The sequence below is a fragment of the Nelumbo nucifera genome, chromosome 4, assembly GCF_055504915.1.
Source record: "Nelumbo nucifera cultivar China Antique chromosome 4, China Antique-T2T, whole genome shotgun sequence".
In the NCBI taxonomy this organism is placed as follows: Eukaryota; Viridiplantae; Streptophyta; class Magnoliopsida; order Proteales; family Nelumbonaceae; genus Nelumbo; species Nelumbo nucifera.
Window position 1 is genome coordinate 57,348,937 of NC_142652.1, and position 27,450 is coordinate 57,376,386.

At 40.0% G+C, this 27,450-nt stretch overlaps 1 non-coding gene across 1 annotated transcript; it reads right to left on the bottom strand.

Annotated features, from left to right (window-relative positions):
• Window positions 1-23,315: 23,315 nt before the first annotated feature.
• Window positions 23,316-23,422, bottom strand: LOC148800540 (small nucleolar RNA R71). Its single transcript, XR_016071023.1, has one exon. It is a non-coding gene; the product is annotated as a small nucleolar RNA R71 (small nucleolar RNA).
• Window positions 23,423-27,450: the final 4,028 nt, after the last annotated feature.

The window sequence follows — 27,450 nt, forward strand, 5'->3', positions numbered from 1 at the left end:
TTAGAAATTCAAAGAATAAAATATTTGAAGAAAGGGACAACCCAGGTGGCTTAGGCACTAAAGATACAAGGCGAAATCTACTTGAAATAGCTCCTTCTAAGCCAGCATAGAATAAAGGCACCCTTACAATACCTGTGCCAATTGTTGATTGATCAAAGAAAGGACTGGAGGCCATTTTCGGCCAATCATTTCCCCTTAGTTCCTCATCATTTATTCAGACGATAGTCAGCCCATTTGAGCCTTTCGTCAAAACTTTCCTTTGACAAAACCCACAAGTTTCCATGGATGAATAAATTAAAGAGAAAGAAAAAAAAATAAAAAGAGAAGAAAGTCACAAAAAAGAGAGTAAAGAAAGAAGTAGCGAGAAACTAAGGGCAAGCTCACTAAAAAACCCCAACATTTGTAAAAGTAATAATCCCCCCTTGAGTGGTCAATTGGGGATAAGCTTAACATGTATTTCATTTCATGAGTTATGCATGCAATCAAGAGATGAAGGGAGGACATTTATTAGTCATTTACTCACTTTAACCCCCATTATTTAATCCACTAGGCCACCCTTTGAGCCTTTATGTCAATCAGTTGTCTTTAATTGAACCCTTTTTCGAAGAAACAAATGTCAAATGTTCAAATTGCCTTACACTAAAACAAAAAATGAAGTCAAAAGGAGAAAACTAGGGAAAAAAGTGCGATTTTGAACGCAAAAAAAAAAGGAAAACAATTTCAGATGTTAATAGATGAATAGGCATGACACTGCTAAATGAGGGCAAGATATATGATTTTTTAGGGATGTTTTGGAAAGTTCATTTGTTGGTAGAAAAAATTCTCAAATGTTAATATATGAATAAGCGTTGCAATCCTAAATGAGGGACAATTTTGTCTTTTTAAGTGGAGAATTATGGATGTATGATTTGTTAGGGAATTTGATTTGAAATTTCTCATTTTATTCGAATTAGCATATAATGTGCTTGATTTGGCGTTTAGAAATCAGTTTAAGTCATTGTAGATGTGGCACTTTTAAAATAAGTCATTGTTTATTCAAACAAGCACTCCCAAACTTGGCCCTATATTAATTAACCATGTTAAAGAAAAATTAGTGTAACAAAGAATAATTGTTTTTTATTGATGATAAAAATAAGGGCCATTTACTTAGACACCCCTATAGTTTCAACTATTTACTAAAATCTAACTCTATTTTGCATATTACTAAAACACCCCTTATAATTTGCATATGTTTTACTTAATTGACCCTCCATCAAGAACTATTTGTATTTCCATTTGGGAATGGTCGCATGACCTAGGCATGCCGAAAATATGAAGGGGCATTGATTCAAGTTTTTGATTCCAAAACTAAATCTAGTAATTCTATTATGAACCTTTTAGAAAATAAATAAATCCTCGCCTCACTTATAGGACCTTATTGGAGAAAAAGACCACCAAACGCCCGATTTGAAAAACTGGGTGCCAAATGCAAATAATTGCTTATTCAAACAAGCACTCTCAAACTTGGCCCTATATTAATTAACCATGTTAAAGAAAAATTAGTGTAACGAAGAATAATTGTTTTTTATTGATGATAAAAATAAGGGCCATTTACTTAGACACCCCTATAGTTTCAACTATTTACTAAAACCTAACTCTATTTTGCATATTACTAAAACTCCCCTTATAATTTGCATATGTTTTACTTAATTGACCCTCCATCAAGAATTATTTGTATTTCCATTTGGGAATGGTCGCATGACCTAGGCATGCCGAAAATATGAAGGGGCATTGATTCAAGTTTTTGATTCCAAAACTAAATCTAGTAATTCTATTATGAACCTTTTAGAAAACAAATAAATCCTCGCCTCACTTTATAACTTTGTTTGGAGAAGGGGTAGATTACATGTGATATAAAAACTTATAAGGGTATTTTTAGAATAAAAAACCTTGGTTCCATGCCCTTTCACATTTTCCAATTGCTTTAAGAGGTCAAGTGGCCATTCCCAAATATAAATACAAAAGGTTACTAACAGAGGGTTAAATAAGTAAAGTAATTGCAAACTATAGGGGGTGTTGTACAAAAATACAAACTAGAGGGAAGGTTTTAGTAAATACATAAACTACAAGGGGAGTCTAAGTAAATGACCCTAAGAATAAAATACAAATTTAAAACCAACAAAAAATGGAGTTGTTTTATGTTTAGTGGTGAATCAATAATTCAACCTTTTGGGGTCAAAATGGGTCAACCCTTGATGTCATAGTTAAATAATAAAAAAAATTAAAAGAGATGAAAACACATAAAAGTATAAACAAATACAAAAATGTAGGAAACATGTGGCACATCTCTAATATCATATATTCATCATAACAGACAAAAATAAGTATAACAAATGAGAATAACTTTATGGTGGAAATGGAAGACTTCCCGTGGCAAGAAAGTGGAGAAGGATCCCTGAAATGGAGACTAAGGTCTTGTTGCTGGAGGAAATGTATGTTTAGGAGTTTATAATGAAAATTAGAAAAGGAAGAAGAGGTATTGTCCTACTACATGGTGAAGCATTGTTTTGGTTCCAAAGCTTTCTTGATGGAGTAGTTAATGTTAGCTGGTGCTCGGAATGGAAAAGCAACTTCAGCCATTCAAAGAAATAATACACACCAAAAAGGAAAAGAAACTTAGAAAATTGGTTTCTTACCCTCAAAGAGAGATTTGAAAAAGAAAAAAAGCAAACAATGGTGATCTCAGAAGGAAGGAAGTTGGAAGGCTGGGTTCAAGAGGCAAATGAGTTACATAAGATAGTAGCTAAAATTTGGAGCACAAGTGTGAGCGTCGGAAAACGGATCACTTGGGCCGAATTGGAGTTGCCATCCATCAATTATGTAAAATGGAGGTGATGGGACCTCCGAGAATGGTTTTCAAAAATGTTTTTTATTTTAATAGTGACTCCAAATCCCGAGGCATTGACTAACCAGTTTGGGTAAGACTCGGATGGGAGAGGGAAGGGGTTAGGCACCCCTCTCCCGAGTCCAAGAGGTGGGGCCTACATGGTATTCCAAACAAGCACAATCACGAATGCATAATTTTTTAGACAAACTAGCAATAAAGGAAACAAACAACAATAACATACCAAGCCAAAAGAAAAACCTCCCTAATTTATTTATGTATTTTTATTTATTATTATTATTATTATTATTATTATTATATTTTCTTTTGTTATTCTCTTATGGAACACTATTTGATTTTATTCATTTTGTTTTATATTTTTTGAATTCTTTATACTTTTTATTATTTTTTACTTTTACTTCATTTTTTGTTATCTATTACCATTTCTTGTGATGACCTATTCTCCCCTTTATTCATGATTTTCATTAAATTTACTTTTTTATATTTTTATTTCTTTTATTTTTCATTTTTTAACTTCCCTTTTTTGTGATTATATTAATTTACCCTTCCTGGCCTATCATCCTTCTCATTGTGAATCTGAAATGTGTAGTTATATTCTTCTTTTCACCTAGCATATATTTGCTTACATTTTGTCTGCTACAGACAAATAGAACGAGCTAATTCAAACTACTTAATTCAATAACAAGAAGCAACTACTTAATTCTCAAAAAAGAACTAAAACTAAGGAAATGTAATATAAACTAACAAGCAATTAACAAAGGAAAGTGAGAACCTGATACTGGACAGGAACACGATTGACAAAACAAATAACAGATCAACGAAAAGAACTAGGCAGTAGACTAGCTACAATAATCACCGGGGAAGAAAATTGATCAAACCAAGAATGATCAATTCCATAATAGCGCATGAATTCAGGTTAAAATTACATGAGAATTTAAAACTTCTGAGAACAAAAGGCTTTTTTGGATTGGTGACGAAGGTTTCATCAAGACTGGTTTGGACAGAAACTTCATCACCAGTTCTGTTTACTACTTTTGATCGGATTCCGGCTATCCACGACAAAACACAGGAGATGCGATATGAGGAAATCAATCAAATATATATACGTATAAAAGCGAGAGGAAGGACAACAAACAAAAACCAGAGAAACGACAACATAATACTTGGCCGGGATTTTGGCCTATGCTCAACCGACGGAACAAGGAGACCACTCATTGAAGAAAGACACTAAGAGAGAAATTCAATGGCAAAATAGTTGGTGTTAATACGGTGATGCAATCTTGACGGGTGAATCAACAAGACGGGTAAAATCGGTGAATCGGATGACCCCTGTGGTTAACCAGATGACGATTGATGGCGCGGATCCTCCTACTACTAGGGGGTTGACCTTAACGCTGGAATATCAACCTCCCTGACCCCTGATCATTATCAGCAGCTTAGGAAATCACCATTGCTGCCCTGCCCTATGTTCATTCGTCGAAGATCAGAGTGACACCGATGAGCTTCAGAAGCCAGGAATGATAAAAGAAATGGGGACATGGATAGGAGGAAACAAAAGAAAAAAAAAGGGAAATAATGTTGAAGATGAGTTAAGGAAAGGGAGAAGAAAAAGAGAGAGGAGGAGATCGAGATCCCCTTTTTGCCGCCACTGGTTTACTCTGTCGAGAAGGGGAGGTGAATAGGTGAGAAGGAGGAGAGAGTGAAGGAGATCTGACTAGAGGTGGAGTGAAAAAGCGATCAAGCCAGAGGTGGAGGGGATGCCACCGCCACAATGGTTTTGTTCGAATAGGGAAGAAAATGAATAATGTATTTTCAGATTTCAAAATTTAGAAGAGGAATGAATAGTAGATTATCAAGGGGTAGCTGCTGCTCCTCTGGTTTTCGTTCGAAGGAGGGAGGATATGAATAGTAGATTATCTTGAATGAGAAATTTAGGTTGGATTTTATATGTAGGATTAAGGGCATTTTGGTAAATCTAGGGAAATCTAGGGCATTTTGGTAATTTTGAAAAAACTGGGTCAAAACGGGTCTAGGGTTCAGACCTAGCTTTTTGTTCAATGATGTGGGTTTTCGGTCAATGATCAATGGGTTGATATGGGTTTTGGGCTCAAAGAGGGGTTTTGCATGTACAGGCTAATGTGATTAGTCGAAATAGAATGTTTTTGGATGAAGGGATAAATTGGGGTATTTTTGGTAAAATTTGGCATGGTGGGATTTTTGGATGTTCTAGATTGATTGTTAGGGCTGGATTGGGCCAAATAGGCCCATATTAGGCATGTAGATACCCCTTTTTTGCGCTCTTCAGTCTTTCTGCAACACTTTGAGCTTATGCTTCAACTAACCCCATGGTCGACTTGGAGCTACTTTTTGGAATTTTACAAAATTTGGGGCCTCAAGGATCCAAAACATACATAGGTAGAGCCCAAAAAACCAAACCCAATGACACTAATATCACCCAAATCCGATATTGTTTACCTCTTCATCTTTAGACCCAAAGCCGGAACTGATTCCGATCGTCCGATCGAAGTCATTTTGACCCAAAATCACATTTCACACCAAATCAGAAATCCAAAACCATAGGAACGTAGAACCCAAAAAACCAAACCCAATGACACCAATGTCACCCAAATCCGACACTGTTTACCCCTTCATCTTTAGACCTAAAGCCGGAACTGATTTCGATCATCTGATCGGAGTTATTTTGACCCAAAACCACATTTCACACCAAATCAGAAATCCAAAGCTATAGGTATGTAGAGCCTGAAAACCCAAATCCAACGACACCAAGATCACCCAAATCCGACACCGTTTACCCCTTCATCCTGAGACCCGAAGCCGAAATCGATTCCGATCGTCCGATCGAAGTCATTTTAAACCTAATCCTCACTTCACATCAAATCCAAAATCCGACCTCATAGGTAAATAGAGCCCAAAAATCCAAATCCAATGAAACCAACATCACCCGAATCTGACACCGCTTATCCCCCTTTCTCAAGACTCAAAACCAGAACTGATTCCGATCGTCTGATCAGGATCATCTCTAATTCTAAATCCTAACCCCCATAAAATCTGAAATCCAACCTTATATATGGATAGAGCTCAAAATTCCGAATCCAATGGTACCAAGATTGTCCAATTCCGACACTGTTAGCCCCTCCATCTTGAGACCCGAAGCTAGACTCGATCTGAGCCCTTCGTTTAGAATCATCTTCACAATAACTTCGAACCTAGGGCATTCCACGATCCAAATCTCCCCTCATCCTCTAGAAACATCTTAATAATATAAGATTTGACCAGTTAGCCTCCAATCAATCAAGCCAATTACCTAAACTTGGAATGTCCAAGTTAGGTAAATTGGTGAAATCTTTCACTCTTTGTCTTGATTGATTGAGAGAATCTCTCACAAAGCTGTCTTGACAACCCATTCTCTCAATCAATCTCCCTCCAAAATCAGTTTAAGCATCAGCCATTGATCTCCCTTATCTTCCATCTCAGCCCTCCTCTCTCATCTCAAAAAATTTATAAATACCACCCCTTTCTCATATCCTAGACACACAATCTAACCTACACAAGCTAGCTTAGGGAGAGAGCTGAACTCCCACGGTCATTACCCATGTCCCAAAACCTCCCCACTCACTTTCCATCGTCCCTAGAGTCCCCCATATCATTTTGAAGCCAAAGTGCATCCTCGGGTCGTGCCTCAATTCAAGAAAAGAAGCATGAAGCATTCTTGAAGCGAAGATCTTATTGCAGAAAAGTTACAGCCATCCAGCATGTTTCCCAATGCTTGGGCTACAATTCAAACCCAAGAGCAGCCAATGAATGATCAAGAGCACATACTAGAAAAATCTCCAAATAGAAATCATTGAAAATGTCTACACTGTCAATTTGTCATAGAGAATGCATCGGTGGAGAGAAATACCATTTCGGCTAGTTAAGTTCTTGAAAAAGATAAGCCCGTTAGCACCCCCATCAGCATAATTTCTATTCATCCTTTTTTCTTCTCTTTGTAAGTATCGAGTACGAGTAGGATTAGTCAGCAACCTATCCGAAGATGGATTTTGTTGTTAAGGTTTCAAGTTTCTTCTTTCGATTAGCTTATTAGTTCAATCATCATTCATCTTAAGATTGGCTAGCTTGTGTTAGATTTTATGTTTAACGTATATTCTCTTCATTCATTGAGTTTTCTTTTCTTTGTTTTGTATTTCATTGGTATGTTTATTTATTTGTTTACCTTTTTTACACTTAAGTGGCACCATACCTAATTAGATAATTTGCATGCATCATGTTTAAACTTATTTAGCTCCGTTGCTCTCCCTCTCTACCTTTTTCTATTAGTATTTGGACAATGCTCTCATCTAGTGTAGTGGCAGTTTGTTTTGTTCTTTTCTTTAGTTCAGTTTTGTTAAATTACATGATCGTAGTCTGATGTCCACGATATGACCATGTTACTAGTTTCACATTTAGCCATTTCACATGTTTTCTTACCATTCTTTTCTAGTCATCTGATTTGCATTAGCTATTCAACTCTTTTTTCTTATTCATTTGTTATTATAGTCTTTGTGACCTATCATTTCTTTAGTTTGTTCATTAATATAGTCCTTTTATCTCTCACTCATCTTCTTAATTGGTTTTTTCTTTTGGCATGTTAGGGTAGATTAGATCATTTGCATATTTTGAGTTTAGCTGAATGGTTTTTTTTAAGATCTAATTTAATTTATCCCATTCATTTAATTATTCATCTATCTTAGCATGACTCCTTAATTGTTAGTGATGTATGCACAAGGTACACATAAATTATGATGTTTATGCATGGTTTTGATGCTGATTTATATGAATTCTTACCCCAAATTAGCTTGATTTCAGGAAATTATCAAAGGAAATAAGTCTAGGGTGAAAAAGAGCATAAAACCATGCTAAAAGAGGCCAAATTGGAGGTACTTCAGCCCAGCTGGGAGAAAGGCCCAATCAAGAGGTCAAAGGAGAGCTATTCGACACTTGAATGCCCATGCAACACTCTTTGGGAGAGCCCAAAGAGAGAGCCCAACCGAAACTCTCCAAGAGAGCCCATTCGGCCCAACAAAGAGGGAGGCCCATTCATAGCTCAAGAGTAGCCAAAGTGCATCCCAAGGAGCCTAAGGGCAGCAAACTCTCTAGAAGTTTCAAGAGAGGGCTGAGGAGAAAACTATATAAGGAGAGGAGAAGGAGGGAAAACTTCTTCTTGGCTGGTTCAAACTCTTTGTGTGCAACTTCCTTGGGTGAAAACTGATTGGGTTCGAATCTTGGAGGGAGAAGAGAGAGAGACGTGCAAGAGAGAAGAAAGGAGAAGATTCAAGAAACCTCAAGAGGAGAAGAAGCCATTGGAGGAGATCAATCTAGGTTGTCTTCTTCCTTGAATTCTGTGCCAATGGTAAATGAAATCAGCTAGGGTTTTATGTTATTTTCTCCATTAATTCATCTTTCTTGCTGTAATTGAAGCATGATTTTTGTAATTTCAGATTTGTAATTAGTTTTCTAGGGTCATTCGAATGGATTAGATGCAATCTTGATGTTTCTTGATTAGGATTTTAATTGTAGAACAGCTGACCGAATTGATCTTGATTCCTGTAATGTCTGAATTGCTTGAGAAAGAATTTAGGCAATCTTAATTCTATTTAGCCGAACTGTTCTTCTTTTTTGGAGTTTCTAGATTGTTTGAGAAAGAGTCTAGAAATTCGGATCTGCTAATCAAGAACCGAATTGAGTACAGGGTTAGAGATAACTTGTAGAATTCGGTTGGTGTTTATTCAATTTGAAATGATGCCCTAGAAATCTTGATCTTAATGCATGCATGGGGATTAGATTCTTGATAGAGATATAAGAATCATCACTCATGCATAGAATGAATATGTGCTTGAGAGAGGCTGTTCATTGCCTTGAGGTTTCACCAAACCAAGGCTGAATCCCAATCCAATCGGATGACCTAGAGAACTAATTGCTGAACCAATTCTCTGCATACTTAGCTTGTCTTCTCAACTTGCATGTAAGGTGTTTGATCCATTGTGTTAGAGATAGTTTGCTACTTAGGAATTCAGTTTTAGGTTAGATATACAATTCAGTTTATTAGATAATAGAAGACTGATATATTAGTAGTAGTTGCTGCATAAGTCCTTGTGGGAAACGATACTCTATTCATCACTCTATTACTTGAGCGGCTAGTGCACTTGCTAGTGTAGCAAATACGCATAAGTTAGTTTACTTTTTTTTATTTGTGCAATTCCAATAATTTCAATAGCCAAAAAATTAAATTTCCTTGGAAAATTGGTGAAGTAGAGGCCAGTTTAACCGAGCATGTGTGGGGTGCCTAACACCTTCCCGCATTGTACCTTAGTCCCCAGACCCAAAGAATCTCATCCCCATTGAGTAACGAGTCACCAAGAAAACAAAATATTTTTCTTGAAAAATCTCGGGTTTTCCTAAATTCCCAATTCCAAAAATTTAGGTGGCGACTCCAAACTCCATACCCAAATCCGTCCCCCCCGGGTCAGGAAGCCACAGATGGTGACTCCACTAGGGATTTTGTAGGAGGACCAAACTCAAAAAACCGAGTTCAAAGGATATTTAATTAATTTTGGGCCTGCACACATGAAGCACACACTTCACACATATTGCATTGCATCTTATCCTTCTGACTCGACTATAGGCGGCCCCTGGCATGACTGCTTAAGGACAACTGTCCTAGAAAGAGGAGGACCCTTCTGTCTACCTCTGGCTTATCCAACCACCGCTTGAGTAAGGTTGGTGGATTTTTATAAACGAGGTTAGGCCTCAAGAATGTACCCATGACTTGTCTTGAGGTATATGGGCAGCCCAATCCGATTGAGGTTCCCCTACACCCCTTAGGAGCCTATAGAAACAAACTCAAGTCCTGGGATGTAGAGCCCTAGAAACTACCCATAGGAGTCCCAACTAGGCATTTTAGCACATTGGTACGTATCTGCATTTGCCTTTTACTTGCAGTTAGTTCTTGTTGTCTAGCATCTTTCTTTTTGTTGCATTTGTATTCTTGTTTTTGTCATTGCTTAAGCAAGTAGGTAGAAGCAGTTGCGGGCCCACTCAGGTACAATTCTTCCTTTTCATTCAAATAAAAGCCTGCACAACCCAAGACCATGGTTACAACCCAAGGTCAACCTAACCCAAGTATGGACTTCTCACAATACCTAAGGGTTATTGAACAGATGTACTGGAACCATATGGAAAAATTGCAAACTCAAATAGATCTGTTCAAGAATGAAGTCAAACAGCTCCGGCCCAATGATCAGGCCCAGCCCAACCAAGGGCAAAGCAGTCAGGCCCAACCATGTTGGGCCACATCTATGCCAATCCAACCCAACCAAGGGCTATACAATCAAGCCCACACTTCATGGTCCCCATGCTTTCCAATTCAGCCTAACCAAGGGCAAATCACTCAATCCCAACCATCATGAACCTCATCCATTCCAATTCAGCCAAACCAAGGCCAAATCACTCAAGCCCAACCATCATGGGCCACATCTATGCTAGTCCAGTTCAACCAAGGGCAGTACAGATAGAGCCAACCATTGTGGGCCACATCTATGCTAGTTCAGCCCAAGCAGGGGCAAAATACACAAGCTCAACCGTCATGGACCCCAGCTCAGCCCAACCAAGGGCAATACAATCAAGCTCAACTTTCTCAAGCCCCATCCATGCTAATTCAGCCCATTCAAGGCCATCCCAAGCAAGCCCAGCCATCACAAGCCACAATTCCAATGCAACCCATCCAAGGGTATTCTTGTCCAACCCATCCCTCACCAATGCCAGTCCAGTCAAGCCAAGCCTGGTTCAATCAAGCCTAAGTCCCAATACAAGGGGCAACAATAGCCCAACCAATCGAGACCCAAACACCCTGGTCCTCTACTCCAACACATCCATTAACCCAAAATTCCATGCAAGGGGCAACCTTCTTTCTCGTGACCCCAATTGACCCAGGGTTGGACCAACGGTTAGACCACATAGAGAAAAGGCTAAGCAAGTGCAAGGCAACAACCTTGACTTAGCAGACCTTGACTTGACTACTGGACATAGGCTACCTCCAGGATTTAAGTGGCCTAACATGGGCAAATATGATGGGACAGGATGCCCAAGGGCCCACATTAGATTGTATCAACAAATACTAAGGCCCATGGGCTTAACTGATGAGCTTCTAGTCCAATCATTTTTAAGGATCCTAACTAGACATGCTGCAACTTGGTTAATGAACACCGACCCTAGCCTAGTGAAGACTTGGCCAAGTCTAGTTGACGCATTTGTCAACCACTTCTCGTATAATACAGGCATCCTATTGTCAAGGTGTAACTTAGAATTGGTTAAGCAAGGACTAGAAGTAGCATTCACAAACTTCATAGCTAGGTGGAGGGCCCAGGCATCCCAAGTCCTTAAGAGGCCTAGTGGAAGACTCTCTAATAGCCGGTAATGCATTCACCGTCGTGGTATCACTAGCAATTGACATCTCATCTAATAATGAGTAGATTACAAATGTCGAGTCATTAGAAATCGAGGTGGACCAACTAGGGAGTCAGCTTCGAACTCAAGTAGCAACCTATAGTGCATCACCTCCTAACAACCAACCTCAATAAGTAATTTGTGAGAATAAGCTGATCCAAGCTCTAGAAGACCAACATCAAATTGATCCTCAAGGCCCAACAAAAATGCAACAAGCCCTACCAAGTCATCAGGTCAGCACTATGCAACAAAAGAGTCAACCATTTGATCCCACCAAGTGAAAGGGATGAGAGATCCATCGTATGGACACCTGAATCTTGCGGAATAGAATGGGCGAATTTCAAAAATTTCTCTCCATCCTATTGGGAATCATATTCCCTATTTTAGAAAAATCATATTTTTCAAGGATCAATCTTGAACCAAGAACCGAACAAGATCTGAACAAAAGCAGTAGGAGAGGGATATACCTGATACGGAGAAATAGTATCTCCCAATGGAGGTGTTCACACCCAAGGAAGGAACCAAAGACTGCTCCCACTGAAGATGGCGCAGTGTAGGATGGAGCAGAATCAACAACATTCTTCAAAAGAACCAGATCCTTCACAAGAATCAGTTGGACGACATGTAAGCACTACTTCCAATCAGTCCTTTCACAAAGAACTGATATCAAGATCCAATCTTGATCACTCCCACTGAGAATAGGAAATCGAACTGGCAGATATGGCGGCAGCAGGAAGGAGGCGGCAAGAAAGAATTTTCGCAGAGGTGCTGAATTCTTTCTTCAGTGATTTCAGATCTGAAGAGAATGTGAATATGAATCTCTCTAAAGGATGTCGCCCCTCCTCCTTTTATAAGCTTAAAGGGATCCGATCCTAATCCCATTAGGAGTTGCTGATCCAAATCATATTTGGATCAGAATTCCCTTTAAGTGATAAGGGTAAACCCTTATCTTATCTGCAGATTAGATCAGCCCTTTCCTAATCTCATTAGGAGATTTCTAAATCTGCTAATCTAATCTCAGAATTCGCCCCTCATTTAACTGATCAAATCAGCCCAGTTTGAAATGGGCTTTAGGCCCAATAAGGATATGTGCTCACTTAGCTTTCCAAACTGCTGCCCAGTTGGGCTTCCTTGTATGGCGTGGGACCCAAACATTGATCTACACATCAGCCACATGGGTTCAGCCCAGCCTTTGTTACAAGGCCTGGCCGAATACACTGTTATGGCCAGTGCACCCCCTAAAACCCATCACATGGGCTTTATGGGCCCAACACTTACCCTAAGTGGTCCTTGAGCCAATCCACCTTGTCACACCCAGGGACTATGGGCAGATGCAAGATTAGCCCATCAGGTATTACCCTCAATGGTCTTACACTTAACCTCTCAGCCCATAATGATCAAACACTGCCCGACAAGAGAGGACCTCTCACTCGGCTGCAAGGAACAGTGCTGCACTCTCTGCTCACATGGATCCTGGGAATTAAAACCTTTTGCAAACGTTTAGGAACTATAATATATATGTATATCAGTATATAAATATATTTTGCAAAACAAAATTTCAACAATTGAAATCGACTGTCGGAAGTCTTGGTTTCCATCAGAGAGAGTGCATTCCCGATCATTACCTTTGTCCGACAAAGGGGCGGATCCTGTCACTATGATCACCCACTCAGATGAATTCTCGGACTGTCCCAACATACCCAGGTTTTGACCCCCGCTAAGGATCTTACTGATTGGCATATCAAAGACAGCCCAATCCGACACCTAGTGCAGTATCATAATCGAGTCTAGGGGTTAGGTGTAAGTTTTCAGTTTTGCCCATCAATCTCCAAGGTCCAGGGCAATACTGGAAATCTAGTCCAGTTCAAAGATTCAATTAATCCTACACTGCATGTGCCTTGGGTCTCACCCTGGCGGTTGAGACAGGCCACCCTAACATTTGGCAGCACACCAATGTCAGCCTTGGCAGGATAAATCTCCCCAAACTTATCCGACGACTGTGAACATTCTAATCTAACACGAGTCTCATAAGTGTCTAGTTTAAGGGTATTACACAGAAACACACCACAAGAACATGAATCAAATATGTACTTTATTCATTTACAATAAATTCATAAAGTACATCATTCTGATTGGAGCTAAGGGCATACAACTGTCTAACACCTAGTACATCAAGCCCATCCAATAAATGGAAGTTGTATCAAAGGCTAAAGAAGACAAGGCTTTTGATCTAGCCCAACTCATCAAGCCGATTCAAATCATAAATGTCGGGTCATTAGAAATCGAGGTGGACCAAATAGAGAGTGAGCTTCGAACTCAAGCAGCGATGTATAGTGCATCACCTCCAAATAGTAAACCTCGACAAGCAATCTGTGAGGATAAGTCAACCCCAGCCCTAGAAGACGAGCATCAAGTCAATCCTCAAGGCCTAGCAAAGGGGCATCAAGCCCTACCAAGTCATTAGGTCAGCACCATGCAACAAAAGAGTCAACCATTTGATCCCACCAAGTACATTAGGCTTATCTAGTCTATGAAGGTGTTATCAATAGCCAAGGAAGATAAGGCTTTTGATCCAACAAAACTCATCAAACCGATTCAAAGGTCAGGAGAAGAACCCCCTAAAATGGTAACACAATTATCACTGTGTTGCAGCAGAAAACTGAAGAAGATCAACTGTTCGATCCAACTCAATTTATCAAGCCTATAAAGCAGATAGACATCGACGAACCAGTTCAAAAAGAAAATAATGTGCGATCTGACCAACTAGACTTAGAACAAAGTTCTATTGCCTCAACTCAAGTGATTCCCACAAACTGATGGCAGGAAAATCTTAGTACGGGTCTAGACCAAGGCAAAGTTCTGCCCTAGAATCTCAATAGGCCACCTCTGAATTTGGTATAGGAGATCAACATGGTACGAAGCAAGACATAGACATATGACATGGTACATGGAAATTGGAGCAAGACTCAAATCGGGTCGACCAGGACCCCATCACTTTATCAGAAGATTGGCATGATGCAAGGAAGGAAAAGCTAGAGCCAAAGCAAGCTGATCTAGAGCCCATCTCAAACACAGACACAGAAGACTGGCATGACACAGGTCAGGTAAATCAAGAGCCTCAACAGAACAATCTAGAGCCTAGCCTCGTCATAGAAATAAAAGATTGGCAGAGCAAAAGACAAGGCAAGAGAAGTCAAAATTGGGTTGACCAAAACCCCACCATTGGCACAGAATTAGAAGATAGGAAATACCTAGAGCGGGTCAACCATGACCCTAATTAGCCTAACTTGTGGGTAGAGTCTAGAGATGCAACATGGAAGCCATCATGCAGAATGGGCTAGCCATGACCTGGATCTATCTAATCTTAAGCCCATCTATGACTCAAATGCAGAAGAAATGACCCTGGATCTCCTACAAGAAATTAAGCAAATCAAGCTTCTCTCAGGCTGCACTGATTCAGATCTTGTCATTAACCCAGACCTCAAGGTAGAACTCTTGGATCACCAACAAGGTATGCCTCTCAAACCTCCTGACCCACCATGGATGACACCCAAGTCCATCTTTGATCAAGGCTTGAGTCTTAGGCCTCACGACTCCCTACAACTACCTGAGCAAGGTTGCCTGCTTCCCGACCCAACTTCGGGTAATCAAAACATTGATGCACCATGGGATAGTCTTAGGCCCACATTTGACTTCGGCCCTAGTCTAGGGCTTCATAATTTATCGCAACAACCTGATCCACTGAATCCACCATGGGTTGGACTTAAGCCCACATTTGTCCTTGGCTCAATCAAAGGGCCTCACAATTTTTCAGAACAACTTGACCCACCATGGGCTAACCTTCAACCCATCTCAGGCATAGGCCCAAATCTAGGGCCGCATAGCTTCCAGGATGAAAACACTACCAGTCAAAGAAAACATCATAATCTAACTAGATTAGTGTCGCCTAATACATCAGCACTCTCAATCAAGCAAAATAAAAAGTCATGCATGATCCCCTTTTTCTGGTGGTTGTTTCTCATCTTCACTTTCATCCCTTTATGTGGCCTAGTCAACAACTTTCATATTCAAATTGTTTTTGCAATTCTTCACTGCTTTTCCCCATCCCCTATGCACTTAATTCAACCAGGATCTCTCATTAGATATAATGAGTCAACTATTCCTCCAAGTACATTCATCTTCAACCTTAGAGATTCATTTATGGATTTAAAGTGCACGAATTTCCTCAAGCATCCCTCTTTGGGGTTCTTTATCTTAATCTTTGATCCAGGTGGTTACCATCTTTCAAAAGGAGATAGCTTTTCTTAGCATCGTTTTTCAAAAAGAAAACAAAAAAAATCAAATATTTTCTTAAAAACAAAAAAAAAATAAAAAAGTTTCATAATACAAAAAAATCAAAAAAATTCCAAAGTCCAAAAAAATAAAAAAAAAATCTCAAAAACCAAAAAAATCAAAAACTTCAAAAATCCAAAAGAGTTTTCATTCATCTATTTCCAAAAAAAGAAGTTGGGATTTTATTGTCTTTAGAAACAAGGTTTAAGCAAAGGAATTCATTGGCACTGAAGCACATTGAGAAGGATTTGACCTATTGACTTGGAAAGCTAAACTGCATACTCAAGATCAAATGGGTCCAAGAAATGTTGAAGTCTACGGCTACCTACCAAGGAAAGTTGGCCAAGTGTTGGAATCATAGCAAGAACAAAAACACAACATCATTGATCATCGTCAACACACTCATCATCAGCACACTCATCAACACTTGGGATATCATCAATCATCAGTCCTAGTCCACAACATGGCAAATCACTAGCATGACAAGGCACCATGATCCGCATCATGCCAGGACATATGATCAAAACGACAGATCAACATCATGAGATCCTCAACGTGATAAGTCAGCCTATCAACTCTCACTGCAACTCCTCAACATGACATATCAAGATAGTCATATCCAACAAGTGCCAAGCGTGTCATCAATTCAGGTATGAATGGACTTCCTAAGCTCAAAGTGCCTAGAAAAAATGAAAAAAAAAAGAAAAAAAGAGCAAAAACAAGCAAAAAAAAAATGGAAGATGTCCTTTCCATCCCTTCCCAACTCTTTTGAGACTAGGGGCAGAGTAGCTGATTAAGGTTCACCAAAAGAGAGGCCACCTTTGTCCAATTGTCACCCCACTAAGCCACCTATGTTCAGACATTCACCACTTGTGGCCCATGAACGGACCTAAGCCCTTCCTTCTTGAATCATGAAATCTGACCTCTAAACCCTTTTTTATAGTGGATAGCTCACCTTCTCAATCTCTTTAAGCAGCATGGAAAAACGGAAAAAAATTCAAGTGAGACAAGAATTCTTTGAGTTAACCTCCTATGTCTTAGGCAAGGGACAATGAAAGCCCTGTGGGATCCACAAAAGAGGAGGCCATCTTTTGCCCAACACTTACCCTGAGCCACCCATGATCACATCATAATCCCTTGCAAGCCACTTTGGACCTAGCCTTTCCTTTCGAAAACCTCAACCTTTGTTTTTAAAAAAAGGGAAAACCCCAAAAATATTCAAAAAAATATTTTCCTTTTTACCCTTTTACCTCCCCTAGGGTCCTTTTGAGGAATACTCACCCACCTCCATCCAAACTTGGGGCAACATGGTCATGAGAACAAAAGTTTAGATTTGACAAAAATTCCATGTAGAAAGCAAAAAAAAAAAAAAAATCTACGAAAGAGAAGAGAAACCTCAGGACAAGTTAAATCAAAGATGCAATATATCATGTCCCCAACTATCTAGTCACTTAAGTGAGGTGTTACGGTGCACTCATAACCCCTCAATAGGCCCTAGGTGCCACTTTCAGTTTGAGCCTTTTATCCCTTCCTTTCATCACCCAAGCCCTGAGCCACATTTTGTCCTAAGGAAAAGTCCTCCTTGGTCCCCTGGGCAATGAAAGCCTCGAGTCAAAGGAGATAGGTGGTACAACTCGGAGACACTCCCTTGCTCAAAGAAAAAAAATTACCCTACAACTCTTAGCAAGAAGGTGATCATTGAACACTTAAACCCTATTGTCCTTTTCACCAGCCTACAAACCATTAAAGAAACCTTATATCCTCCATATTTTAGCCTTTTTATCCCTCCCTTTCCTAACCTAAATGCAAAACCACATTATGTCCCAAACAAAGTACTCTTTGAATCTGAAGAAGCTGCCAAGCACCTATTATCATAATCAACTTCCCCAGAACTACGCTGGCTTGACCCCACATTGGGTACGTAGGCAGTCTAGACCCTTGTTCTAGATGCAACCATTCCAAAGGAAGGACATCTCCCTAGCCCGCTGAGTTGAAAACCCAAAAGGGCAACTTAGGCAAAAGATAGGGCATAAAAAAAATAAGGAGCAAAAAAAGGAAAGAAAAATAAGCCTACTAGATGAAAACCTAAAAGGGAATCTAGGAAAAAGACAAGGCACAAAAAAAATTAATAAATGGCATGAGTAATGAAGTCCATATTCCTTCAAGGTGAGCTTACAAAGAATATATGACACAAGCTAAACATAGATAAAGATGAAGGAAATTGAAGCCAATGGCATGAATTATGTTGGGCTTTGCTACATGATCCAAAATTGAGGAAATCATGAATGATTAGTCTAATGACAAGGCCTAGACCTAGGCAGATCTGAGTGACATGTATATCTTGAGGAAATGCATTAGCTTCTAAACTAGTGGTTCAGATAAATTCTTTATGTGCAACATACCAATAACAATTCAATAACTCAAACAGAGTTTCTAAGGCAAGAAGGTCCCAACAAAAAAAAAGTGTTTCCACCAAGCCATGCATTCACATTTATCAAAACAAAAAAGTGTTCTTAGCATCTCATATAGCCCATCACCACCATTTACTCCATCATACATCTCCAAGGCATATCAACTACAATCAACAACATCAACCATTGAGCGTCAACACAAGTAAGCATCATGTATGCAATCATCAACTCAAGCTTCTTCTCACTTGCATTATCTCGTCTTCACATCAGCATCAACAGTACCACAATCATTTCATTGCATCCATTACGGGAGCCCTGAGTCCCATATGCCCCTAATCTTCATATTAGGTGACTGACCCAACTCCCAACATCAATGCATATTTTGAACAAGACAGTCATTCCATTGCAATTCTACACAAAAATGGGTTGTCTCCTCAAGCTTTGTTGTTCGGATTATCATCCTCCAACAAAGAGGAGAAATATGTAGACACCCCATTTTTTCGCTCTTTAGTCTTTCTACAACACTTTGAGCTTCAAGAATGCTTCAGCTAACCCCGTGGTCGACTTAGGGGTATTTTTGGAATTTTACAAAAGTTGGGGCCTTAAGGATCCAAAATCATAGGTACGTAGAGCCCAAAAAACCAAACCCAATGACACCAATATCACCCAAATCCGACACTGTTTACCCTTTCATCTTTAGACCCAAAGCCGAAACTGATTCCGATCGTCTAATTGGAGTCATTTTGACCCAAAATCACAATTCACACCAAATCAGAAATCCAAAATCATAGGTATATAGATCCCAAAAATCCAAACCCAATGACATCAATATCACCCAAATCTGACACTGTTTACCCCTTTCATCTTTAGACCTAAAGCCGGAACTGATTCCGATTGCCTGATCGGAGTCATTTTGACCCAAAACCACATTTCACACCAAATCAGAAATCCAAAGCTATAAGTACATAGAGCCTAAAAATCCAAATCCAATGACACCAAGATCACCCAAATCCGACACCGTTTACCCCTTCATCCTGAGACCTGAAGCCAAAACTAATTCCGATCGTCCGATCGGAGTCATTTTAAACCTAATCCTCATTTCACATCAAATCCAAAATCCAAGACCATAGGTACGTAGAGCCCAAAATCTAGACTCGATCTGGGCCCTCCGTTTAGAATCATCTTCACAATAACTTCGAACCTAGGGCATTCCATGACCCAAATCTCCCCTCATCCTCTAGAAACATCTTAAAAATCTAAGATTTGACCAGCTATAGCCTCCAATCAATCAAGCCAATCACCTAAACTTGGAATGTACAAGTTAGGTAAATTGGTGAAATCTTTCACTCTTCGTCTTGATTGATTGAGAGAATATCTCACAAAGTTGTCTTGATAGCTCATTCTCTCAATCAACCTCCCTCCAAAAACCCTTCAAACATCAGCCATTGATCTCTCTTATCTTCCATCTCAGCCCTCCATTACCCTCTCAAAACATCTATAAAAACCACCCCTTTCTCACATCCTAGACACACAATCTAATCTACACAAGCTAGCTTAGGGAGAGAGCTGAACTCTCACGGCCATTACCCACGTCCCAAAACCTCCCCACTCACTGCATCGTCCCAAGAGTCCCCCATATCATTTTGAAGCATTCTTGAAGCGAAGATCTTATTGCAGAAAAGTTACAGTCATCTAGCATGTTTCCCAATGCTTGGGCTACAATTCATACCCAAGAGCTGCCAATGAATGATCAAGAGCACCTACTACGAAATTCTCCAAGTTGAAATCATTGAAAATGTCTGCACTGTCAATTTGTCATAGAGATTGCATCAGTGGAGAGAAAGACCGTTCCGACTAGTTAAGTTCTTGAAAAAGATATGCCCGTTAGCACCCCATGAGCATAATTTCTATTCATCCTTTTCTCTTCTCTTTGTAAGTATCGAGTTGGATTAGTTAGCAATCTATCGTGGATGCTGAGAACCCCATTGTTCGTGCTATGCGGTTGATTTTATGGCCTATTGTGGTTGCCAAATTTGATCGCATTGGGGGGACACAAGTCATAGCCTATCAGCCCGATCGTCTTCTCCACTAGTTTGGATATGATTGTATGGGCTCACAATTTTTGTGGTCAGGAGGAGAGGATGTTTTTTGGCAGCGCCATCACGCATTAGCGTTTCCTAGTATTGATCCATTTCCCTCTAGTTGGCTTCAAGCGTATGGAGGTTTGTAGTTCCATTTTCCTTGGCAACTTATATGATCTTCTTGGCTGGTTGCAAATGTTTATGGTTACTGAGCCTTGCCCATGACATGTGATGGCTCCTTTGCTAGGTCATGCAATTGAACAAGGTAGGGAATCCCTTTTTGTGGTTTGTGGTCCCTAGGTTATGTTAGTATACCAAGTAATTGTGGAAAGGCATGTCCTCCAAGCGTTGACTGTAAGGGTAAGCAGCCCGCGGTTGAGGAGAGGGAGGGCAATTGGCATGTTGTAAAGAAGAAATGTTGGGAAGCGAGGGTTGCTCGTACTTATTGGCCATCGGTAGTGGGGTGCGCCAGTGGTTTGATTGTAGTGTCGGATGAGAATGTTCCCTATTATGAGGTATGGGATGTTGCTGTCGAAGGTGTTGCAGGGGTCCGCTCTGGGATATTGCTTAGAATGATGCCGATCCCTCGCTAGAAATGGGGTAGAGAGCTGATGTGGAGTCTGTGCTGAAGGGATGAGAGATCCATCATATGGATGGCTGAACCCTGCAGGAAGGTTGGGCAAAATTTCAAAAATTTCTCTCTCTCTCCCACGTGGGAATCACATTACCTATTTTTGAAAATTGCATTTTCAAAGATCAATCTTAAATCTAAACTAGACCAGATCTGATACCAAAAAGGGAGTGAAGGGTTATACCTGATACGAAGTAACAATAACATCGAATGAAAGTGTTCACGCCCAAGGAAAGATCCAAAGACTACTTCCACCGAAGATGACACAGTGCAGGATGAAGCCGAATCAACAGGATGGCTTTTCAGCAAGAACCTGATTCTTCAGCAAGAATCTGATGGAGGGCTAGTGAGCATGACTTCTGATTACCTTTTCAGCCAAAAGGTAATATCAAGAACACTTCTTGATCGCTCCCATAGGTGAAGATCGAATTGGTATGGCGGCAAGAACAGGAGAGAAGGAGACAATGCAGTCTAACTGTGTTGTCTTTCTCTGAATTCAGCAGTCAAATTAGTTTCTATTGTGTACTGAGTGTTAACCCTACTCTCTTATTTATAGCCTTAAAGAGAGGTTCTCCTAATTCCATTAGGAGTTTCCTAATCCAAATCTTGTATTTGGATCTGAACTCTCTTTAAGAGATAATGATAATCCCTTATCTTATCTGTAGATAAAGATCAGCCCTCCTAATCTAATTAGGAGTTTCCTGATCCAAATCTTTGCATATGTTGTAGCAATATTAGGAACTATTGGCCACTGTTAATTTGATTTTTTGCTCTGCATACGTTGCTGATTTTTAATTATGCAACTTAGAATTCAGATTTGAATGCAGTAGCTTTCATTACTGATGAAGTTGGTCTTCTTTTCTATTGCTGAATTGCTTCATCTTTGGTTTCTATTTTAGTTTTGGTAGTTTAGTTGATTGCTGGTTTTGCTTATCTCAAAAGAAAAAAAAAATAGATAAAAGTTGAATTGCTGAATTATTTCATCTCATAGGCGGCTGGTGCAGTTCAGATCTGATTACCTTAGCTGTGATTTTTGAAATCGGAAATCAGATCTGAACTCATTTTAGTTGCTATAGTTTCATTAGTGTAGCTGCTTTTTTTTGTCTGCATATTTTATGAAAACAATGTGGTTCAGATCTGATTACCTTACCTATCACTTCTGCAATCAGATTTGAACACATACCAAAATCAGATCTGTCATAACTTGTTTTCAATTCTGATTTAATAAGATATGCTAAATCTCTGAATTAAAGTAGGTTTCATATCTGTATTTGTGATGTAGTTCAGATCTGTATTACTGATCTGTTTAGTGGCTATACTAGTCATGGTAGCAAGATTCAGATCTATAAACACTAACTCTTACTGCTGAAATCACATACCATATCTGAGCACACTGAATGTCTTTTTACTGCTGATTGATTTTGGTTTTGTACAGATCTGTATACAGCATGCTTCATTGCTGATATCAGTGGTTTGTCTTGCTGATTTGCTCAGTTTTTAATATGGCCACTTTAACTGGTGTTTGGCGATAAACAACTCATAAAAACAGTGGGGTCAGATATGATATTTAGTAGCCTTTCAATATGGAGCTCAGACCTGAACACAGTCACCTGAACACAACTGTTCTACTCTCAATAGCTACTGATTTCAGATCTGTATATTGACCTTCAGTAGTATAGTTTCAGCAGTTCAGATCTGTGTAATTAATTTTCATTGCTTAAATCAAGAAGATTGCATACTACCCAAGGTATATACAGATTGGAACTTGAAGAGCAGCCTAAAGTTCTTGATTTCAGTCTTGTTTTAGATCTGTCTGCAATAGATTTCAGATCTACGGATTGCTATTGAGCTTGGAATTTTGTATTCTCAGATAGCATTCAGTATTTTCCTTGTAAATTACAGCTAGATTAGGATTACTGATTGGTTAAATTATTTACATTTTTGAATTGTGTATATTAGTCTTTTTATTGCTTTGACTTCTACAGTTTATGACAAGCAAACATGAACTTGAGGAAATCCTTTACGATACGGAGATTGAAAGAACTCTCTGTATCCGCCTAAGAGCTGCTAGACAAGTCAGAACTGAAATTGAAGAGATGGCTGAACCCAGAACTATGATGGACTATGCCAAACCAACCATAACTGGGGCTGCTTCAAGCATTATAAGACCGGCCATTGCTGCTAAAAATTTTGAAATCAAACCAGCCATAATTCAAATGATTCAAAACACAATGCAATTTTGTGGCATGGCTCATGAAGATCCAAATTCCCATATAGCCAATTTCTTGGAAATTTGTGACACCTTCAAGCATAATGGGGTAATTGATGATGCTGTTAGGTTGAGGTTATGTCCATTTTCATTAAAAGACAAGGCCAAGGCTTGGCTGAATTCATTACTAGCTGGATCTATAGCCACTTGGGATGAGATGGCTAGCCGATTCCTCTCCAAATACTTCCCTCCATCTAAAATAGCAAAAATGAGAAATGACATCACCACTTTCTTCCAACAAGAAGGAGAATCTCTATATGAGTCATGGGAACGTTATAAGGAGCTGCTAAGAAAGGTCCCTCATCATGGCCTTCCTATATGGCTGCAAGTGCAGACCTTTTACAATGGTCTAACCGATCGGCAGTCGGGGGCTCCATCAACAATAAGACCCCTGAGGTGGCCCATGCACTCATAGAGGAGATGGAAGCCGATAATTACCAGTGGCATGCAGAGAGAGCTCAAGTGAGAAAGCAGCATGGTCTCCATAATGTAGACACATACACAACTCTATCTGCTCAAATAGGTGCATTCAACAAGAAATTAGACGAAATGCAGATGGCAGCCATGCATGTGCAGCCTGTGACATGTGATTTGTGTGGGGGAGGCCACATCAACACTGAATGCCAAGTTGGCAATCAGTTTAGGCAGTCTACAAAACAGGTTGACTTTGTCGGCAACCTTCCAAGGTAGCAAGGATATCAGTGCCATCATGCCTTTCACCTGGGATGGAGAGGACACCCGAACCAATCATGGTAGAATCAACATGCACCGAAGCCCTTCCACCAAAGTTTTCATTAGCCAGAACAAAAATCTAACCTAGCGGAGCTGATGACAAAGTTCATAGCCGGTGTTGAAACCAAGTTTCAGAACCAAGAGGCTTCAATAAAGAACTTGGAAAATCAGGTTGGGCAGTTGGCACAATTGATCTCAGCGATAATACTGGGCACTCTAACAAGCAATACAGAGGTGAATCCACGAGAACAAGTGCAGGCTATCACTTTAAGAAGTGGTAAGGAGTTGCCAGAGGTAGAGAAGAAAGCAAGGGTTGAAACCAAGGCAGATGCAACCGTTGAAGCCGGAACCCAGAAGAAGGGGCAATCTGAACCGCAGCAAGAAATACACCAGCAACCACAAGTTCCCTTTCCTAGTAGGCTGAAGCAACACAAGAAATATTCCTTTTGTTGATGATTTAGCCCAGATGCCACACTATGCAAAATTTTTGAAGGAGTTATTGGCAAACAAAAAGAAATTGAGAGAGGTGGCTATGGTTGCTCTAAATGAAGAATGCTCAGCAATCCTTCTTAACAAGCTGTCTCAAAAGCTTAAAGATCCAGGGAGTTTCACTATCCCTTGTACTATAGGTAGTTTAAAAATTGAAAAAGCATTATGTGACATGGGAGCTATTATAAATTTAATGCCATATTTGGTTTTCAAGAAATTGGGATTGGGAGAGCCCCGACCCACTAGAGTTGCATGGCAATTGACAGATAGGTACATTATGAAGGGATAAGAGATCCATCCCATGGACGCCCAAAAATTGCGGAATAAGGAGCGAATTTCAAAAATTTTTCTCTCCCTTCAACTAGGAATCATATTCCCTATTTAGAAAATCATATTTTCAATGATCATTCTTGAACCTTAAACTGAACCAGATCTGAACCAAAAGGAGTAGGAGAGAATTATACCTGATACGGAGAAGTAGAATCTCCCAACGAAGGTGTTCACGCCCAAGGAAGGATCCAAAGACTGCTCCCACTGAAGATGGCGCAGTGCAGGTGGAGCAGAATCAGCAGTGTTCTTCTCCAAGAACTCTGTCCTTCGCAAGAATCAGCAAGATGGTACGTGAGCACAGCTTCCTTTCAATCCTTTCTCAAAGGACTGATGTCAAGATCCAATCTTGACTTCTCCCACAACTGGAGATTGAACTGGCAAACAGGGCAGCAAGAACAGGGCGGCGGCAAGAGAGTATTTGCAGGGAGCAGAATTCTCTCTTTTTTTCAGCACTAAAGAAAACCTGATAATCTGTGTCTAAAGGCTGCCGCCCCCTTCTTCTTTTATAATCTTAAAGGGATCAGCTCCTAATCAGATTAGGAGTTGCTAATCCAAATCACATTTGGGTTAGAAGTCCCTTTAAGTGATAAGGGATAATCCTTATCTTATCTGGAGATCAGATCAGTCATCTCCTAATCTAATTAGGAGGTTTCCAGATCTAAATCTTATTCAGATCTTGGATTCTCTAAGTGGATAGGGTCTAAGCCCAATCCTATTAGCTGATCCACTTCAGAGTTCGCCCCTTTATTAACTAAATAAACAGCCCAATTCGAATTGGGCTTTAGGCCCATTAAGCTTATGTGCTCACTTAACCCTCTTAACTGCTGCCCAGTTGGGCTTCCTTGTATGGCGTGGGACCCAAGCATTGATCTACACATCAGCCGCATGGGTTCGGCCTAGCCTTTGTTACAAGGCCTGGCCGAATACACTGTTAAAGACAGTGCACCCCCTGAAACCCATCAAATGGGCTCTATGGGCCCAACACTTACCCTAAGAGGTCCCTGGGCCAAGCCACCTTGTAACACCCAGGGACTGTGGGCAGATGCAAGATTAGCCCATCAGGTATTATCCTCAATGGTCTTACACTTAACTTCTTAGCCCATAATGATCATACACTGCCCGACAAGAGATGACCTCTTCCTCGGCTGCAAGGAACATTGTTGCTCTCTCCACTCATATGGATCCCGGGAATTAAAACCTTCTTGCAAACATTTTAGAAACCATAATATATATACTTTTATATCTTATATAAAATATATTTTGCAAAACAAATCTCAACGGTTGAAATCGGCTGCCGGCAGTCTTGGTTTCCATCAGTGAGAGTGCATCCCCGATCATTACCTTTGTCCGACAAAGGGGCTGGTCCTATCACTATGATCACCCACTCAGATGAATTCTTGGACTATCCCAACATACCCAGGTTTTGACCCCCGCTAAGGATCTCACTGATTAGTACATCAAAGATAGCCCAATCTGACACCTAGTGTAGTATCATAATCAAGTCTAGGGGTCGGGTGTAACTTTCCAGTTTTTCCCATCAATCTCCAAGGTCCAGGGCAATACTGGAAATCTGGTCCAGTTCAAAGATTCAATTAATCCTACACTGTATGTGCCTAGGGTCTCACCCTGGCAGCTGAGACAGGCCACCCCAACCGACTTGGTGGCACCACAGTGTCAGCCTTGTCAGGATAGGTCTCCCCAGACCGACCCACTGGCTGTGAACATTCTAAACTAACACGAGTCTCATTAAGTTTCCAGTTTAAGGGTATTACACAGAAACATACCAAGGGAACATGAATATTAGTTGGAGGGAACGGATAATTACGCCCTAGTTCTATCTTTAGGTCAAACCAAAGTGGCTCCCACTGACTTTTATAAAGCCAGATTTTGGTGGGCCTAAATCGGCTAGGGTTCCGCACGAGACCTCATGATGAGGTGTGGGGCCCACCACTGAGGGAGGTCATCCAATGACCAAAAGGGACACCATGGCAATGATGTGCATTCAGCCATGGTGTGCGCAAGAGCCACTGTCGATTGAACATGGGCCAAGCACTTATGGCCCATGTACGTAGCACATCACACATCCACACATCTTATGTAGGGATAAATTGATCCAATCAATTAATTATCTGTAAAGCCCATTTGCAGCCCATTTTAAATCCATAATATTAACCATTAATATTATTCAGGTATATGGGCTGAACGGTTCAACCCATACAACTTTATGTGTTAAGTGGGCTTTTAGCAGTTTTAACTATTTAAAACTGGGCCTTTATAGGTTGGGCCGAATTAACCATTTAATTAAATATCAATCCTTAGGCCCATTAGTGGGAAAAATAGGGCTGACTTTCAGCCTTGATTTAAACCCTAGATTCGGTCCAAACAGTTTGAACCAATCTTGGTTCGAATGGGTCTAGGGTTTGATCTTTAATTAAATCTTTAATTCAAGAAAATAATCTGAAATTAATTACTGATAAAAGAAAATCAAGAATCAGTCAAACAGGGCTGTTCGCACAATCCATCATGCAAAACAGAGGTTAGATCACAGAATGCAATTTCACAAACTGCAAATCGCAGATAGCGATTCTCCCATATGCGAAATCTTCTTCTCTGCGAAATCTCCCTTTCTGCGCCGCCATCTTCGATCCAAAATTAAAATAAATAGAAATCCTATTTCTATTGATAATTAGATCAGATCGAATACCTATACATTGAGTCTAGAAAATAAAAAAAAATTATTTACAGACCAAATGTAATAAATAAATCAAGAAACTGCAAATCTTGCAGGT